Raw genomic sequence first — 16,980 nt, 5'->3', positions numbered from 1 at the left:
TATGTAGTCAGATTTAATAAATTGCTGGTGTTGCTTCCAAAGACAGAGGCATTGATAATATTAGATCAGAATTGCATCTTTCTGCTAATAGTCAATTATTAGTCAATTAATAATAGAATCAATTATTGTTGGTGACATTTCACCTACGAATATCAGACTATTTTCGCAGAGGTAAGGGCCAATTAGGCATAGCAAAAGGTATGAACACTTTTAAACATTTTTTTCCGACTATTTTGTCAAATGCAAATACAGGGAGAATGATCAAAGTGCTCACATGGCTCAATCTGTTAGAAGCGTTCTGAGTTTAAATGTTCCGTGTATTCCTTCTTAAAGTATAAATTTTCGTGTGGCCAGGGGTGCGATTGAGAACAGCTGGAAAAGGGCGGAGGGGGCGTCACGAATACCAGCGTTTCCCTGGCCATATTATGGCCCATTCCCCAACCGTAACATTAATCAAGCTCTGTCTAACTGCGCCTTCACACCATCCTCCTGTGACATGGGTTAGTCATCGCTGGGCGGGCCGTGGGCCAAATGGCCTGCCAACGGGTCAGAGACTGACACTGAGATCCATTGTGCAGGAAGGAACTGCGAATGCTGGTTTTTACCGAAGATAGACACAAACGCTACCTATTCATTTTCTCCAGATATGTTGCCTGACCCATTGAGTTACTCCAACATTTTGTGTCTGTGTTCACTATGAACATTGAATTATTTAATTTTAGGTAACTTACACTCTCTCTCTCTCTCCCCCCGCCCCCCCCTCCTGCCCCCCCCCCCCCTCCCCGATGCAGTAAATGTTGGTTAACCAGTCCAAGGTTTGCAACGATGGTTCCCTCATCGGGTGCCGAGGAATTTTACCATCGGTGAAAAATATTAGTATTTAAAAATGAGTTATTAGTATTGAAAAATGTTGAGATTCTCACTACTGTCAATCGCACCATGAAGGCCATGCCCCTTCTGGTGGGAGGGACTATAAAACCTGGAGGTGTGGGCATGGCTCAGTCTCAGCAAGAAGGGTGAGGGAGAGGTCATGACTGTCTTTAGTGGCCTTGTACCCTGCTTGAAATGGTAGGAAACTGCACTCGAATTTTTTGGCCTTGCACCCTGCTTGAAGTGGCATTTCAAGGAATAGCCGTGTCAACTGCCCGCCGGCCAGGCTTGAGTGAGTGAGCTGCCAGCCCAATAATCCATTCGGCCCAAAATGTCCATACTAGCCCTCTGGAAACCAGTCCCGTCAGCCCACAACACCCATACTAGCGCTCCAGAAAGCCCCCCCCCACTGGCCACCAATATTGGAATTGGTGGAGAGGTGGAATATTGCGTGGGGGACCAGCCCTCCCGTGTGAAGCTGGGACCCAACGGGCACACTTAGTCTAGTTCTCCATGCATTGATCGACTGGCTGGCATCAACTGCATGTTTTCAATTCCTGCATTTGATATTTATTTGGACATTTTTGTAACTTGAAACTTAAGCCAGCGCAAAAGAAAACAATGGCCCTGAAAGCAACCCTATGAGTATGACTTGACAGACTAGTCATGAGAACTGTGTACTGCAACACTGTTCCTGATATATGACTAACAGGAGTATCACGAAATACACAAAAAGCTGGAGTAACTCAGCGAGTCAACAGCATCTCTGGTGAAAAGGAACAGGTGACATTTCGGGTCGAGACCCTTCTTCAGACTGAGGCTCAGGGGAAAGGAAAATGAGAGATATAGACGGTGATATAGAGAGATTTAGAGCAAAGAAATTAAAGATTTGCAAAGAGTAACGATAGTCAAGGATCGGTGGAGCCCATAATGGTCCATTGTTGGCTGTGGGCTTGGTGATAACGAGTTATACAGACAATGAACTAGTATGATGACGAGGGTGGGGGGGGGGGGGGGACGGGGGAGGATGGAGAGATAGGGGATGCAAAGGTTACTTGAAGTTATAGAACTCAATATTCATAACTGGTAGTAAGTGGCCCAAGCAAAATATGAGGTGTTTTTCCTCCAATTTGCGTTTGGCCTCACTGACAATGGCGGAAGCCCAGGACAGATGGGTAAATGTGGGAATGGAAAGGGGAGTTAAAGTGTTTGGCAATCTGGAGATCGGTAGGCCCAGGCGGACTGAGCGAAGGGGTTCGTCGAAACGATCGCCCAGTCTACATTTGGCCTCGCCGATGTACAAGAGTCCACACCCGGAACAGTGGATACAGTAGATGAGGTTGGAGGAGGTGCAAGTAGAACCTTTGTCTAACCTGAAGTGACTGTCGGGGTCCCTGGACAGAATCGAGGGAGGAGGCATAGGGGACAGGTGTTGCATCTCCTGCGGTTGCAGGGGAAGGTACCTGGGGAGGGGTTGGTTTGGGTGGGAAAGGGATGAGTTAACCAGGGAGTTGCGGAGGAAACGGTACCTGCAGAAGGCGGAAAGAGGTGGAGATGGGATGATGTGATTAGTGTTGGGTTCTCGTTGGAGGAGGCGGAAATGTCAGAGGATTATGTGTTGTATATGGACAACATGACTTCAGAATTAAGGGACAGAAGTTTAGGGGTAACATGAGGGGGAACTTCTTTACTCAGAGAGTGGTAGCGGTGTGGAATGAGCTTCCAGTGGAAGTGGTGGAGGCAGGTTCGTTGGTATCATTTAAAAATAAATTGGATAGGCATATGGATGAGAAGGGAATGGAGGGTTATGGTATGAGTGCAGGCAGGCGGGACTAAGGGAAAATAATTGTTTGGCACGGACTTGTAGGGCGGAGATGGCCTGTTTCCGTGCTGTAATTGTTATATGGTTATATGGTATGCGATGGCCACTGGGGTGAAAACTGACATTTCCACCACCTCCAGCAGGATCCACAAGGGAATGACTTTGTCAAAAGATATTCCACATTTCAATGTAAAAATGTAGCCTTGCATATAATGTTATTATTACTGTTGTAACACATTGATTTCAGAGATTGTGTGGGATTCAGCTGCTGGAAGGCAGTCAAAATTCTACATCGTCACTGGCAGGATCTCTGCCCAAAACAATAAGGTTAAATTTAAAATGATGTCAACAAATTTAATATCATATGCTTCTCCCAGAACACGAAGAACAAAAAGTACTTAGAACAGATTTCAATGCACAAAATTGAATTGAAATGAAAATTGAAGTGTATAAAATGATGAGAGGATAGAACGGGTCTAGTCTCTTGCCCAGAGTAAGTGGATCGAGGACCAGAGGACATAGGTTTAAGGGGAAGGTGAATGAATAGATTTAATAGGAATCTGAGGGGTAACTTTTTTCACACAAAGGGCAGTGGGTGTATGGAACAAGCTTCCAGAGGAGGTAGTTGAGGCAGGGACTATCCCAACATTGGATAGGGTAGGTTTGGAGGGATATGGACCAAATGCTGGCAGGTGAGACTAGTGTAGCTGGTACATGTTGCCTGGTGTGGGCAAGTTGGGCCTGTTTCCACGCTGTTTCACTCCATGACTCCATGACTCAAAAATGAACAACATTTTAGGTAGGTGGGTGGGTGGGTGGGAGGGGGGTGGAGGGTGTGTGGGTGGGGGTGGGAGGGGGGGTTTCCCCCCTCCCATTGGTATGGAGAATATACTCGTTAAAGATAGCTTCTCTTCACTGGAGGTCACAGGATTGTAGCTGCCACTGTAGTAACTCGACAGCAATTAGGATCCCAGGCAAGCAGAAGGACTGCACAGATGGAGATATAAAGGGATGGCTTGATTAACCTCTTGTCTTAGGATAGAAGGGCTGTGGGATATCTAAATTAGAAGAGCAGCAGGATAAGAGATATGTAGACCATGTAGGAATATAAAAGAGCCAGAAGCTTTCTCTGGAGATGATTAATCTTAGTAGGAAGTGGTGACAGATCCACTGAACACTAATAAGCCCAAAATGTGGCTAATGATAGCAGGCCTAATGGGTACAAGTGACCTTTGGACAAATGTGGTTAATAATTAAACATAGGCCGATAGAACGAATCAAAAGGAACATTTTATTATGATCGGATACTGAACAAAGGCAGTGACCTTAAAGATACTTGAAGATCAGAAGTGGCTGATCATAGTTTAGTTTAGTTTATTGTCACGTGTACCGAAGATTTTTGTTGCGTGCTAACCAGTTGGTGGAAAGACAATACATGATTACAATCGAGCCATTTACACTGCACAGATCCAGCACATGATACTTGATAAAGGGAATAAATCTTTGGATTGGGTAAGTGATGATAATGCAACATGTACATAGGTGGAATTATGTGTGGCACGGTGGCGCAGCGGTAGAGTTGCTGCCTTACAGCGCCAGATATTCGGGTTCGATCCTGGCTACGGGTGCTGCATGTACGGAGTTTGTACGTTCTCCCTGTGACTGTGTGCGTTTTCTCTGGCTGCACCGGTTTCCTCCCACACTTCAGTACAGGTCTGTAGATTCATTGGCTTTGGCAAATGTGTAAAATTGTCCCCAATGTGTAGGATCCTGCGGTCAAGGGGAGAATGTACAAACTCCGTACAGACGGAACCCATAGTCAGGATTGAACTCTGGTCTCTGGCGCTGTAAGGCAGCAACTCTACCGCTGCGCCACTGTGCAATTCTCCTCTGGTTGACTTAACTGTAGACTTATGGAAGTGTTCCCTTGCTCCATAACATCATGATCCATTGTATTGACTACCAAAATGGCACAAAGTGAAATACCCATCTCACTTGCATCGCACTATAATGATGAATGAAACAACATCAAATTCAGAGCAATCATTTGTCCACATCCCATTTGCCTGAGCTTTGGGGCGGCACAGTGGCACAGTGGTAGAGTTGCTGCCTTACAGCGGCAGGCATTGGAGTTCGATCCTGACTACGGGTGCTGTCTGTATGGAGTTTGTACGTTCTCCCCGTGATCTGTGTGGGCTTTCTCCGGATGCTCCGGTTTCCTCCCACACTCCAAAGACGTACAGGTTTGTTGGTTAATTGGCTTAGTATAGTCGTAAATTGTCCCTACTCAAAGTCAAAGTAGCCTTTATTGTCATTCAGACCTTGTAGTCTGAATGAAATTTTGTTGCCTTGCAGTCCTACATATAGTACCAAAATGACAAAAACACACAATAAGCACAAATTAACATCCACCACAGTGAGCTCACCAGGCACCTCCTCACTGTGATGGAAGGCAAAAGTCTTAAGTCTTTGTCTCTTCCCTTCTTGTTCTCCATCTGCGCCGAGGCGATCCAGGCTTCAGATGTTGTGACCCCGCCGGGTGATGGTAAGTAATGTCAGTCCCGCGGCCCAGGGTGGTCGAAGTTGCCGAAGCTGCCGCCCTCCAGTCCACCGAACGCAGCTGTTGTTGCGGGAGCTCCGGAGAACAGGTCCGCAACCTGTGACCTGCGAGCTCCCGACACTGGGCCCGCGGTCGGGTCGGGTGGCCGCTGCCGCCGGAACACTGCCCCAGCTCCGAGGCCAGGTGGCCGCTGCTGCTGCCCCAGCCCCAAGGCCGGGTGGCCACCGCCGCTGCCCCAGCTCCGAGGCCGGATCTCCGCTGCTGTCAGAACACCGCAGCTCCGGAGTCGGACCGCTGCCGCTGGAACGCTGCCCCAGCTCCGCTATTAGGCCTCAACGGAGACGGGGGATACGACAAGAAACGTCGCATCCCCCCCAAAGGAAGAGACCAAAAACATGTTTCTCCCCCCCCCACACACACATACACAACCTAATAAACCAAAGATTAACTAAAACAGGACAAAAGGACAACAAAAAAAACCCAGAAAAAAACCAGACGGACTGCAGGCGAGCCGCAGTTGCTAAGGCAGCGCCGCCATCTTCTACTGTGTAGGATCATGCAAGTGTACATGGAACACTGGTCGGTGTAGACTCGAAGGGTCGGGGATCCTGTTTCTGCCCTGTATCTCTAAACAAAACTGAACTAAAATCTATTTCCCTGCTCTGAATATCTGTTCAAATATCCCAAAGGTGGCAGTGTTTTAACTTTGAATTTTCTGAGAGGCGAGTCCTCTGCATTCAATCGAATTTTCATCCATATCTGTTCAAAATTACCTGGTAATTCTCTTCTATCCAAGTACATGTCAAAATAACCTATTATCCACTGACTTCCACAAAATTATCATGTATTCGTGTTTGTTCAGCTTTGATATATACTTCAAAGAAAACTGATGAAATTTGAATAAATGTTAGAAGGAAATAGAATAAGCAGGCCGATGTCTACTGCAGAGACAGAGGAGAATTAGGAATTAGTTTGCAATTAGGAAAATAAGAACTTTAAGCCCCGAGTTTAACTGGGAAATTGGAACTGGGTGAGAGTGAGCAAGGCTAGGGTTTTGTCAGCCTACTTAAGAGATAGTTAAGCATAGCTTAACTTAGAGATACAGCATGGAAACAGGGCCTTCGGACCACCGAATCCACGCCGACCAGCAATCCCCGCACATTAACACTATCATACACACACTGGGGACAATTGTACATTTATATCAAGCCAATTTACCCAAAACCCCCCATTATTTTTGCTATTATGCCAGGGAAGGATCTTTAATGTCTGAAAGATTTAAACTCTGTGTAATTGTTGTGAATGGCTGCTTAAACTGATTCATAAGTTCATAAATTCACAGGTTTTTAGGATTAGATGCAGAATTAGGCCATTCGGCCCATCAAGTCGACTCCGCCATTCAATCAAGGCTGATCCATCTCTCCCTCTCGTCCCCAGTCTCCTGCCTTCTCCCCATGACCCATGACACATGTACTAACCAAGAATGTAGCAATCTCTGCCTGTAAAATATCCATTGACTTTGCCTCCACAGCCATTTGTGGCAATGAATCCTATAGAGGTTTGTGGTTGCTTGGCCTTTCTCCACCTTATTATAGAGCTGACTGTTCTGTGGCACATGTCTCACACAGCCCAATTCAATTATTATGGTGAATAGAGCAAGTCTGTGGCTCCACAGCACACTAAATCTGTTTGACAGTATTAAACGTTAATCACCAATTTCCTTTCTGCAAGGGATAACCGTAAAGAGCCTAACAGTTATTACCTCCAAGGCTGTTATTTTTACATACATTATTAATACACACACTGAGCTTGGAGCAGCATGGAAACTCTGATCATCTGAAGCAGCAGGATAAAGTTCATTGCCTCAAACATTTACCTGTTGTGTTCTGGAAGGGAGGAATCTGTCAGTTCCCCAATTATTTTAAGTTAATACCCAACAGTAGGCCCTACAATGACAATATCCTCCCAGATCTTTCACCGGAAAGAAGCAATCAATGGTACTTGAGAACGGGATTTCAGGTCAGGTCGGGGGGAGTTTCCCCCGCCACGGGTACCATGAAATCCCGTGCTAATGAGTTGGATGATCAGCCAAGATCATATTGAATGGTGGTGCAGGCTCGAAGGGCCGAATTGCCTCCTCCTGCACCTATTTTCTATGTTTCTACCTGCTCCATGGTCGGATAGTGGGTGACTAAACCGTCTCCCCCACCCGGTTTGCCAGGTGAGGAGGGGGCTGTGGACCCCCAGCAGGACCAAAAACAAGACCTGTCAAACCTGTTTGTCTTTGGAGTGTGGGAGGAAACCGATGATCTCGGAGAAATTCCACGTGGTCACGTGGAGAACGTACAAACTCCGTACAGACAGCACTCATAGGTGGGATTGAATCCAGGTCTCTGGCACTGTATGCTCTGTAAGGCAGCAACTCTACCGGTGTGCCACCATGCTTCCCCAAAACTAAACTAAAAAGATCATTCCCACATATCAAAGGCATACAGGTTTGTAGGTTATTGACTTCTGTAAATTGCCCCCAAGTGTGTAAATTATCCCAAGTGTGTAAATTGCCCCAAGTGTGTAAATTGTCCCAAGTGTGTCGGATGTCGCCTAGAAAATGCAAAGGGTTCCCAATTATTTATCTTCGTTGGGTCATTAAAGGAAATTACATCTATTGTTTATCACACAACTACAGTGTATGTCCGAAGAAGGGTTTCAGCCCGAAACGTTGCCTATTTCCTTCGCTCCATAGATGCTGCTGCACCCGCTGAGTTTCTCCAGCATTTTTGCGTACCTTCGATTTTCCAGCATCTGCAGTTCCTTCTAAAATACAGTGTATGTCTGTTGAATCATTGTATGGAAAGATCAGGAATCGTTTTGAGCTGCACATTTTGTAGCACAATCTTATATCTCAGAATAATTTGACCAAATAATAAGTATCTTGGAGATGAAGGCTTACGTGCCTGTCCCACTTGGCGATTTTTTTAGGCAACGGCTGGCGACTGTCATAGTCGTAGCAGATCGCCGAAAAACCGCCAACAACCTATGACATCACCTACGTCAGGAGAAGTCACGCTACGCTCATTGGCGTCAAACCCACTGTCGCCGAAAAATGTTCAACAAATTGAAAATTTAGCGCCGGCCTGAAAGACGCTGCGACATTTTGCGGGACTGAGGAGACTACACCCGACGACCACCGACGAACATGTGGCCATGAACAAGTCGCATGTAGTTGTCTAAAAAAATCGCATAAAGGGCCTGTCCCACCTACTCGACTCATAGATCGTTGCAGGAAGGCGAAAATGTTCAACATGTTGAACAAAGAGCCACGACTCTTTGGGTGACTGAGGAGTCTACTCATGACCACACAGGCAACACCCTGGCGACATGTCGCGGGGTGAAGCCTGTATGGTTGTGAGTAGTTGCCCAAAGAGTCGTACCTTGTTCTGTTGAAAATTTTCGACGACCTGCAGTCGCCGAAAAAAGTTGCGTAAGTGGGACAGGCCCATTATGGGAATGTTTGAAAACTACCAGAATCTATTATCCTTGTTAGTTGCCTGTGCGAAAAAACCCCATCAATTTATATTCAGTTGCATTTTTGTTATCGCAATGTCCTACTGAGCATCTGTGCACATTTAATCTCCTTATGCAATATTTTCCAGAAAATGACTGAATTTTTCTGATTAATTTTGTTCAAATATTCAAAAGAAATTCATCAATCGTTGTAACGTCCACTAAGATTTGTGAAGGAATGAACTGCACATGCTGGTTTAAACCAAAGATTGACACAAAAAGCTGGAGTAACTCAGTGGGTCAGACAGCATCTCTGGAGAAAAGGAATAGGTGACGTTTCGGGTTGATATCCTTCTAAAGACCAAAACTTTGAATATTCATTTTCTCCAGAGATGCTGTCTGACCCGCTGAGTTACGATAGCTTTTTGTGTCTATCTTCGGTCCATTAAGATTTCCTTTATCTATAGGAAAGCAATGATAGCAACTCATTGAAAATATCCTCTCTCAGCCCACCAAAGAGTATGTTCTGAGGCTATGCTTGCAGCTAATATTTTGGCACACAAAGTATTTTCACAGTCTTCTTTTTCCTTAAAGGGGAAACAGACCTAAACAAAAAAAAAAACAATTCAGTGGTACAGCATGTAGGAAAGAACTGCAGGTGCTGGTGTACAAAGGTAGACACGAAATGCTGGAGTAACCCAGCGGTACAGGCAGCATCTCTGGAGAGCAGGATGGGTGACATTTCGGATTGAAATGCCACCTATTTCTTCGCTCCAGAAATGCTGCCTGTCCTGCCTGCTGTGTTACTTCATCATTTTGTGTCTATCTTCAGCAGCGTTGCTGCCTTGATTTAGGTACAAGGAGCTGCAGATGCTGGTTCACAAAAAAAGGACACAAAGTGCTGGAGTAACTCAATGGGTCAGGCAGCATCTTTGGAGGACACGGATCCATGTTCTCCAGAGATGCTGCCTGACCCGCTGTGTTACTGCAGCACTTGGTGTCTTTCCCCGATTGACTTAGTGTGTGTTTGGTAGGAACCTGCTTCACCTGTTTCCAGCCAGTCCTTACCTGTCTGGGCCTGTCAGTACATGTCCCCATACGTCACCTTTTGCTTCCTCATTGAAAAGCCTGTCCTCACCTGTTCATGGCCTTGTGATATCAGCAACTCCTGCCTCTTCTCGCCCGTGCTTGTATGAATCTTTTTAGGGTTGACTACACCCTTTATTTTACCATACGCACTCAATTGTTGCAGAACTGGTTCGTGCCTCTCTGCTCCTTTAAGCACCTGTGCCCCTCTGCCTGTTCCGGCCTTGCTCCACCAACTCCACTCCCTTACTCCTCCTCACCGCATACACAATCAATATGCCCATCCTCCCCTGGCCTTTCTTTTTCTCTCCCGTTTGCAATTGTTTAGTAGATGTAGTTAGTGGTTGCTTTGTCATGTAACACCCAGATAGAGCAAAAATGCTTTGTTTTGCCTCCAATCCTGCACATCCTGGACATTAGCTGATGGAAGAAAATGGAGCATTGACAGCGACTGTGCGGCACGGTGGCGCAGCGGTAGAGTTGCTGCCTTACAGCCCCAGCGACAACGGTTCGATCCTGACTACAGGTGCATGTTAAGGAACTGCAGATGCTGGTTTATGACAAAGAGAGACAACAAGTACTGGAGTAATTCAGCGCGACTCAGGCATCATCTCTGGAGAAAATAGATAGGTGACGTTTCGAGTCGGGACCCTTCCTCAATAATATATCAATTCATTAATAAACGTGGCAAAGCTTTGCGTACCACTGCAGAAGAAATCTACTACTTTCTCTACATTACAATGATTGAATTCCCAAACCAAACTGTGGTGCATCCTGACAATATGGCACATCAGTTGAAGCAGGGGATCAAAGATAGAGCATTCATGTCTCGGCCCTGTTTCCACCAACCTTTCCAACAGCATGCACAAGAAGTGACATCATTGTATGCAGATGCCGAGACGTGTGTTCATCTCTGACTGAACAACTTCTAATCTTGTGTGTGGACTCAATAAGAAGTAGAAGCAGGATTGCATGGTATACACAACAATAATAAACTAACCTGAAACCAACTCCTGCTTTTTACCTCTGTAGAAGGGTTTGCTCCTCTCCACTGCTGTCCGGACCACTGCTTCTATCATTGCTCATCCTACCCCTCCCCTATCCACGCTATCTGCCTCCTCCAATTTGTTCCATTCTAGTTTAGTTTAGTTTAGAGATACAGCGTGGAAACAGGCCCTTTGACCCACCATGTTTAATTTAATTTTAATTTAATTCAATTTAATTGTCATTTGGACCCCTTGAGGTCCAAACGAAATGCCGTTTCTGCAGCCATACATTACAAACAAATAGACCCAAGACACAACAACACAACATAATTTACATAAACATCCATCACATCGCTGTGTTGGAAGGCCAAAAAAACTTATCTCTCCACTGCACTCTCCCTCCACCCCCCCCCCCCCCCCCCCCCCCCATGTCAGAGTCAAAGTCAAAGCCCCCGGCTGGCGATGGCGATTATCCCGCGGCCATTAAAGCCACGCCGGGTGGTGCAAGGTCGCACACCGGGTCTTGATGTTAGAGCCCCCGGCGTGCGCTCGCAGAGTCCCGCGGCCATTCCAAGCCGCGCGGGGCGGTGATGTCAGGCCCCGCTCCAGGAGCTCTTCAACCCCGCAACTCGGGCGGGAGAAGTCGCCGTTGCAGGAGCCCTGAAAAGCGGTCTCCCTCCAGGGACCTGCGGGCTCCCGGTGCCGCCGTCCGCCAGACCCGCAGTTGCAGCCTCCGAATCTCCGGATGTCGGGCCGCAACAGCAGCAGCGCTCCACCCGCTCCGGACTCGGCCAGCTCCGCGACGAGGTGAGTCAGCACCAGAGTCCCCGGTCTTCTCCTGTTGGAGGCCGCTCCACATTGCAGCCCCAACCGTGCAGGGAGAGATTTAAAAGTTACCCCCTCCCTCCCACCCCCCACACACACACACACACCCCAACAAAAAATAACAAAAACTACATAAAAACATAGACAAAAATAATAAAAACGCGGACGGGCTGCAGAGGCCGCTGCTGACGTGAGTCGCGCCGCCTACCAGCGATCCCTGCACACTAACATTAACCTACACACACTAGGGACAATTTACAATTTTACCAAGCTAATTAATGTGCAAACTTGTACGTCTTTGGAGCGTGGGAGGAAACTGGAACACCCGGGAAAAACTCACGCAGGTCACGGGGAGAACGTATAAACTCCGGACAGACATGTACCCATAGTCAGGATCGAACCGGGATCACTGGGGCTGTAAGGCAGCAACTCTACCGCTGCGCCACAGTGCCGCACAGTCGCTGGCACATGCTCCATTTTCTTTCATCAGCTCATATCCAGGATGTGCAGGATTGAAGGCAAAACAAAGCATTTTTGCTCCATCTGGGTGTTACATGACAAAGCATTCCACCAACTACATCTACAAACGGGAGAGAAAAAGAAAGGCCAGAGGAAGATGGGCATATTGATTGTGTATGAAGTGAGGAGGAGTAAGGGAGTGGAGTTGGTGGAGCAAGGCCGGAACAGGCAGACGGGCACAGGTGCTTAAAGGAGCAGAGAGGCACAAACCGGTTCTGCAACAATTGAGTGCGTACGGTAAAATAAAGGGTGTAGTCAACCCTAAAAAGATTCATACAAGCACGGGCGAGAAGAGGCAGGAGTTGCTGATATCACAAGGCCGTGAACAGGTGTGGACAGGCTTTTCAATGAGGAAGCAAAAGGTGACGTATGGGGACATGTACTGACAGGCCCAGACAGGTAAGGACTGACTGGAAACAGGTGAAGCAGGTTCCTACCAAACACACACTAAGTCAATCGGGGAAAGACACCAAGTGCTGCAGTAACACAGAGGGTCAGGCAGCATCTCTGGAGAACATGGATCCATGTCCTCCAAAGATGCTGCCTGACCCATTGAGTTACTCCAGCACTTTGTGTCCTTTTTCTGTAAACCAGCATCTGCAGCTCCTTGTACCTAAATCAAGGCAGCAAGTGTACTGAAGATAGATACAAAATGATGAAGTAACACAGCAGGCAGGACAGGACAGGCAGCATTTCTGGAGCGAAGGAATGGGTGGCATTTCAATCCGAAACGTCACCCATCCTGCTCTCCAGAGATGCTGCCTGTACCGCTGGGTTACTCCAGCATTTCGTGTCTACCTTTGTACACCAGCACCTGCAGTTCTTTCCTACATGCCGCAACTCTACTGCTGCACCACTGTGCCGCCCCTGAATTTTAATTTTTTTTTGTTTAGGTCTGTTTCCCCTTTAAGGAAAAAGAAGACTGTGAAAATACTTTGTGTGTCAAAATATTAGCTGCAGGCATAGCTTCAGAACATACTCTTTGGTGGGCTGAGAGAGGATATTTGCAATGAGTTGCTATCATTGCTTTCCTATATATTTTGGATATCATCATAAACAAAAAGGAGATCTTAGTAGACCGAAGATAGACACAAAAAGCTCGAGTAACTCAGCGGGTCAGACAGCATCTCTGTAGAAAGGGAGAGGTGATGTTTTGGTCTGAAGGAGGGTCTCGACCCCAAACGTCACCTATTCCTTCTCTCCAGATATGCTGGAGTCATAGTGTCACAGAGTCATACAGTGTTGAAACAGGCCCTTCGACCCAACTTGTTCACACCAACAAAATGTCCCATCTACACTGGTCCCACCTGCCTGCAGTCGGCCCATATCCCTTTAAACCTGCGCTATCCATGTACCTGTCTTAATATGTCTTATGTCTTAAACAATGCCTGTATTTTCTGGGATTTGTGCACGTACATTCAATCCTCTAAACACTTATTTGTTTTTCACTGCATCTCTGCAGCTTCCTGGGGAGACTGAGGAAATGTTGGCACGTCTCCAATAACTCTCACAACGTTTCTACAGATGCACCACCATACTGTCAGCTTGCATCACAACTAGGTTTGGGAATCACTCTGCCCAAGGCAGTACAAAATTAGAGAGTTGTTGATGTAGCCAAGTCCATCACACCATTGATTCCATACACTTCATGCTGCCCCGACCAAACAACCAAAACAGTCAAACATGTGTAGGAAGGAACTGCAGATGCTGGTTTAAACCGAAGATTGACACAAAAGGCTGGAGTAACTCAGCGGGTCAGGCAGCATCTCTGGAGAGAAGGATTGGGTGACTGATTGTACTAGACTGGATTTTAGAGACAAGGAGAGAGAGCCCTGTAGTTTTGAGCATCCGGTTTTTGTAAGAGCCATTCATGCGTAAGTTAGTTACTGTTAAAGTCGGACATTGGAAAGTTAAGAAATTGCCATTAAAGTTTTCTTTATTGTGATAAATAATGGGTCATAGAGTCATAAGGCCAAAACAATGGGTGATGTTTCGGGTCGAGGTCCTCCTTCAGACTGAAAGTCACAGGCAAGGGGAACAAAATATATAGATGATGATGGTGTAGAGAGATATAGAATAAATGAATGAAAGATATGCAAAAAAAGTACTGATGAGAAAGGAAATAGGACATTGTTAGCTGTAGCCAGGTGAGAACAAAAGCTGGTGGGGGAGGGATGGAGAGAGAGGGAATGCAGAGGTTACTTGAAGATAGAATAATCAATATTCATATCCCTGGGTCATAATCAAACTTGCCCTAATCATTTCTCCTTCTCCATGCTCCTGTCTGGCTGAAGGCACGGAAGCTTGAAAGTGCGCACCACCAGACTCAGGAACGGCTCGTCCCCCTCTGTTATCAGGCTGTTATCTGTGAACAGTCCTTCCATAAGCTGGGGTACTGTCTAATCCACTTCCACCCCATTGAGATCATTGGACTTTGTCTATGGAACTGATGCACTAGAATGCAGAGAGCTACAGTATATTCTACACTATATCTTCCACTTTGCTCTAACTATTGTACTTGAGTTTGACGTTATAAGTTCATACGTTCTAGGAGCAGAACTAGGCCATTCGGCCCATCAAGTCTACTCCGCCATTCAATCATGGCTGATCTATCTCTCCCTCCTATCCCCATTCTCCTGCCTTCTCCCCATAACCCCTGACGCCCGTACTAATCAAGAATCTGAAGATCCCCGCCTTAAAAATATCCATTGACTCCACAGCCGTCACTGACCATGAATTGCACGAGAGTATTTACAGTACGTATAGTGTTACCTGTTTGCTCAACTTGCAAACCAAAGCTTTTCAATGTGCTTTGGTATACATGACAATAATAAACCTCATGATTTTTCTCTTCCTCTGGAACAGTTTGGGGGGGGGGGGGGGGGGCCATCCTGTATGGGTACGGCTGCCCAGCCTGTAGCTGCCCATTTTCTCACATTTTCTCACATTTTCATTTATTTATTTATTTTTAATTTTTAGTCAGTCAGAGTTTTGTTTGTGGAGGTCTATTTGTTTTATGTGGGTGTGGTGGTGTGAGGGGGAAACTGCTTTTCAGGGTCCCTACCTGGTCAGAGAGGCGGCATTTCTCCGGGCATCATCTTCGACCCGTTCCCGCGACCTTCCATCAGGGTCTGGAGGGTCATTTCCTGAAGGAACTGGCCAGAACCTCGGCTTCGGCGGCGGCACAGCACTGGAGCGCTATCGCGGAGCGGAGCAGGCGATGCCTTGCCCGGCTCGCCGCGCTGGAACTCCGTTATGCTGGGTCCGCCGATACAAACATCACGGAGCTGCGGGTCTGTGGAGCGGCCAGCTGCGGGCGGCGGCGCTGAACTTTACATCGGGAGCCCGGGATCTCTCGCCGAGATCGCCAGTGGTGGAGCTCCATCCAGCGCGGCCTGTTTGCTTCGGAAGCCGCGGTCTCCGGTAAGGATGCGGCCGTTCTAGGCATCCCAAGCCGCTGAGAGGATTCTCCCAACGCCGGAGCACCATCATCCGGCGAGAACGGCCTGGAACATCGGGCCTCCGTAAAGGCGACTGCAAACGCCTCAATAGGCCTGACTATGGGTGGACATGGGGATGGGGACTGGACATTGTGCCTTCCCTCATAATGGGAACCACTGTGGGGGGATGTTTTTATGTTAGCACCATCATCCAGCGAGAACGTTGAGTACTATGTTTACATATTCTGTTGTGCTGCAGCAAGTAAGAATGCCATTGTCCTATCTAGCACATATGACAATAAAACACTCTTGACTCTTGACTCTTAATATCCAAATGGCTTGGTCCGAATATCATCAGCTTGGTGACCAAATTGCTTGTGGAACAAAGAGGTACCTTATGCATGGAAACACTTGTGAGTCCTGCAGGGAAAGTGATGTCAGAAGCCAACAATCATGCACCCTCTCATCTAGCTCTGGGTAAGAGGTGAAGGCTGAGTATCTGTAAAAAATATTGCACCACATCCCTAAATGTTTGCAAATGTAAATTGTAAAATAATCCATTGACTCCATTTATACCTCATGCTGCCTCGGCAAGGCCAGCAGCATAACCAAGGACTAGTCGCACCCCGGCCACCTCCTCTTCTCCCCTCTCCCATCGGGCAAAAGGTATAGAAGTGTGAAAACTCACACCTACAGATTCTTCCCAGCTGTTATCAGGCAACTGAAACATCCTACCCCAACCAGAGAGCAGTGATGAACTACTATCTACCTCTTTGGTGACCCACAGACTATCTTTGATCGGACTTCACTGGCTTTCCCATGCACCAAACGTTATTCCCTGATCATGTATCTATACACTGTAAATGGCTCGATTGTAACCATGTATGGTCTTTCTAGTGATTGGATAGCATGCAACAAAAGCTTTTCACTGGAGCTCGGTACATGTGGTAATAAACTAAACTGAACTTGTTCTGTACCTTCCCATACCTCCAGTGTTCCCCTCCCAATAAACTGAACTGCACTAAACTGCTTCATGCAATCTGGAATGAGTGTGTACATGGCACTGGTAGGATGAAGGGACCACTGCTTCCTCTGAGTGAAAGATTGATTCAATACGAACGTTTCTGGCTGACCCGAGTACATTCTGTGCGTGTGATTATCTTGCTCCACAGCAATGGTCTGCTTAACTGCAGGATTAGTCGGTCCCAGGCAGCACTTGGGAATGACTGAGAGATTTTGAATAGGAGTACTGGAGCCCATCAACAGCAGGGAATGTGTAGGAAGGAACTGCAGAGGCTGGTTTGGACTGAAGATAGACACAGAATGTTGGAGTAACTTAGCGGGACAGGCAGCATCTTGTGAAAGAAG

The 16,980-nt window shown here is 46.9% G+C and overlaps 1 protein-coding gene across 1 annotated transcript in view; it reads right to left on the bottom strand.

The window, feature by feature from the left end:
• Positions 1–9,915, bottom strand: part of LOC129703679 (cholinesterase-like) — a 39,854-nt gene extending 29,939 nt beyond the window's left edge. Inside the window, exon 1 of the mRNA XM_055646331.1 lies at positions 9,895–9,915. The gene's annotated coding sequence lies outside the window, so the exon portion shown is untranslated. The remainder of the gene's footprint in view (positions 1–9,894) is intronic.
• Positions 9,916–16,980: the final 7,065 nt, after the last annotated feature.

Source organism: Leucoraja erinacea, chromosome 14 (genome assembly GCF_028641065.1).
Source record: "Leucoraja erinacea ecotype New England chromosome 14, Leri_hhj_1, whole genome shotgun sequence".
Classification (NCBI taxonomy): domain Eukaryota; kingdom Metazoa; phylum Chordata; class Chondrichthyes; order Rajiformes; family Rajidae; genus Leucoraja; species Leucoraja erinaceus.
Note: the sequence above shows the minus strand (reverse complement) of the source record. Positions and strands in the feature narration are given on the sequence as shown.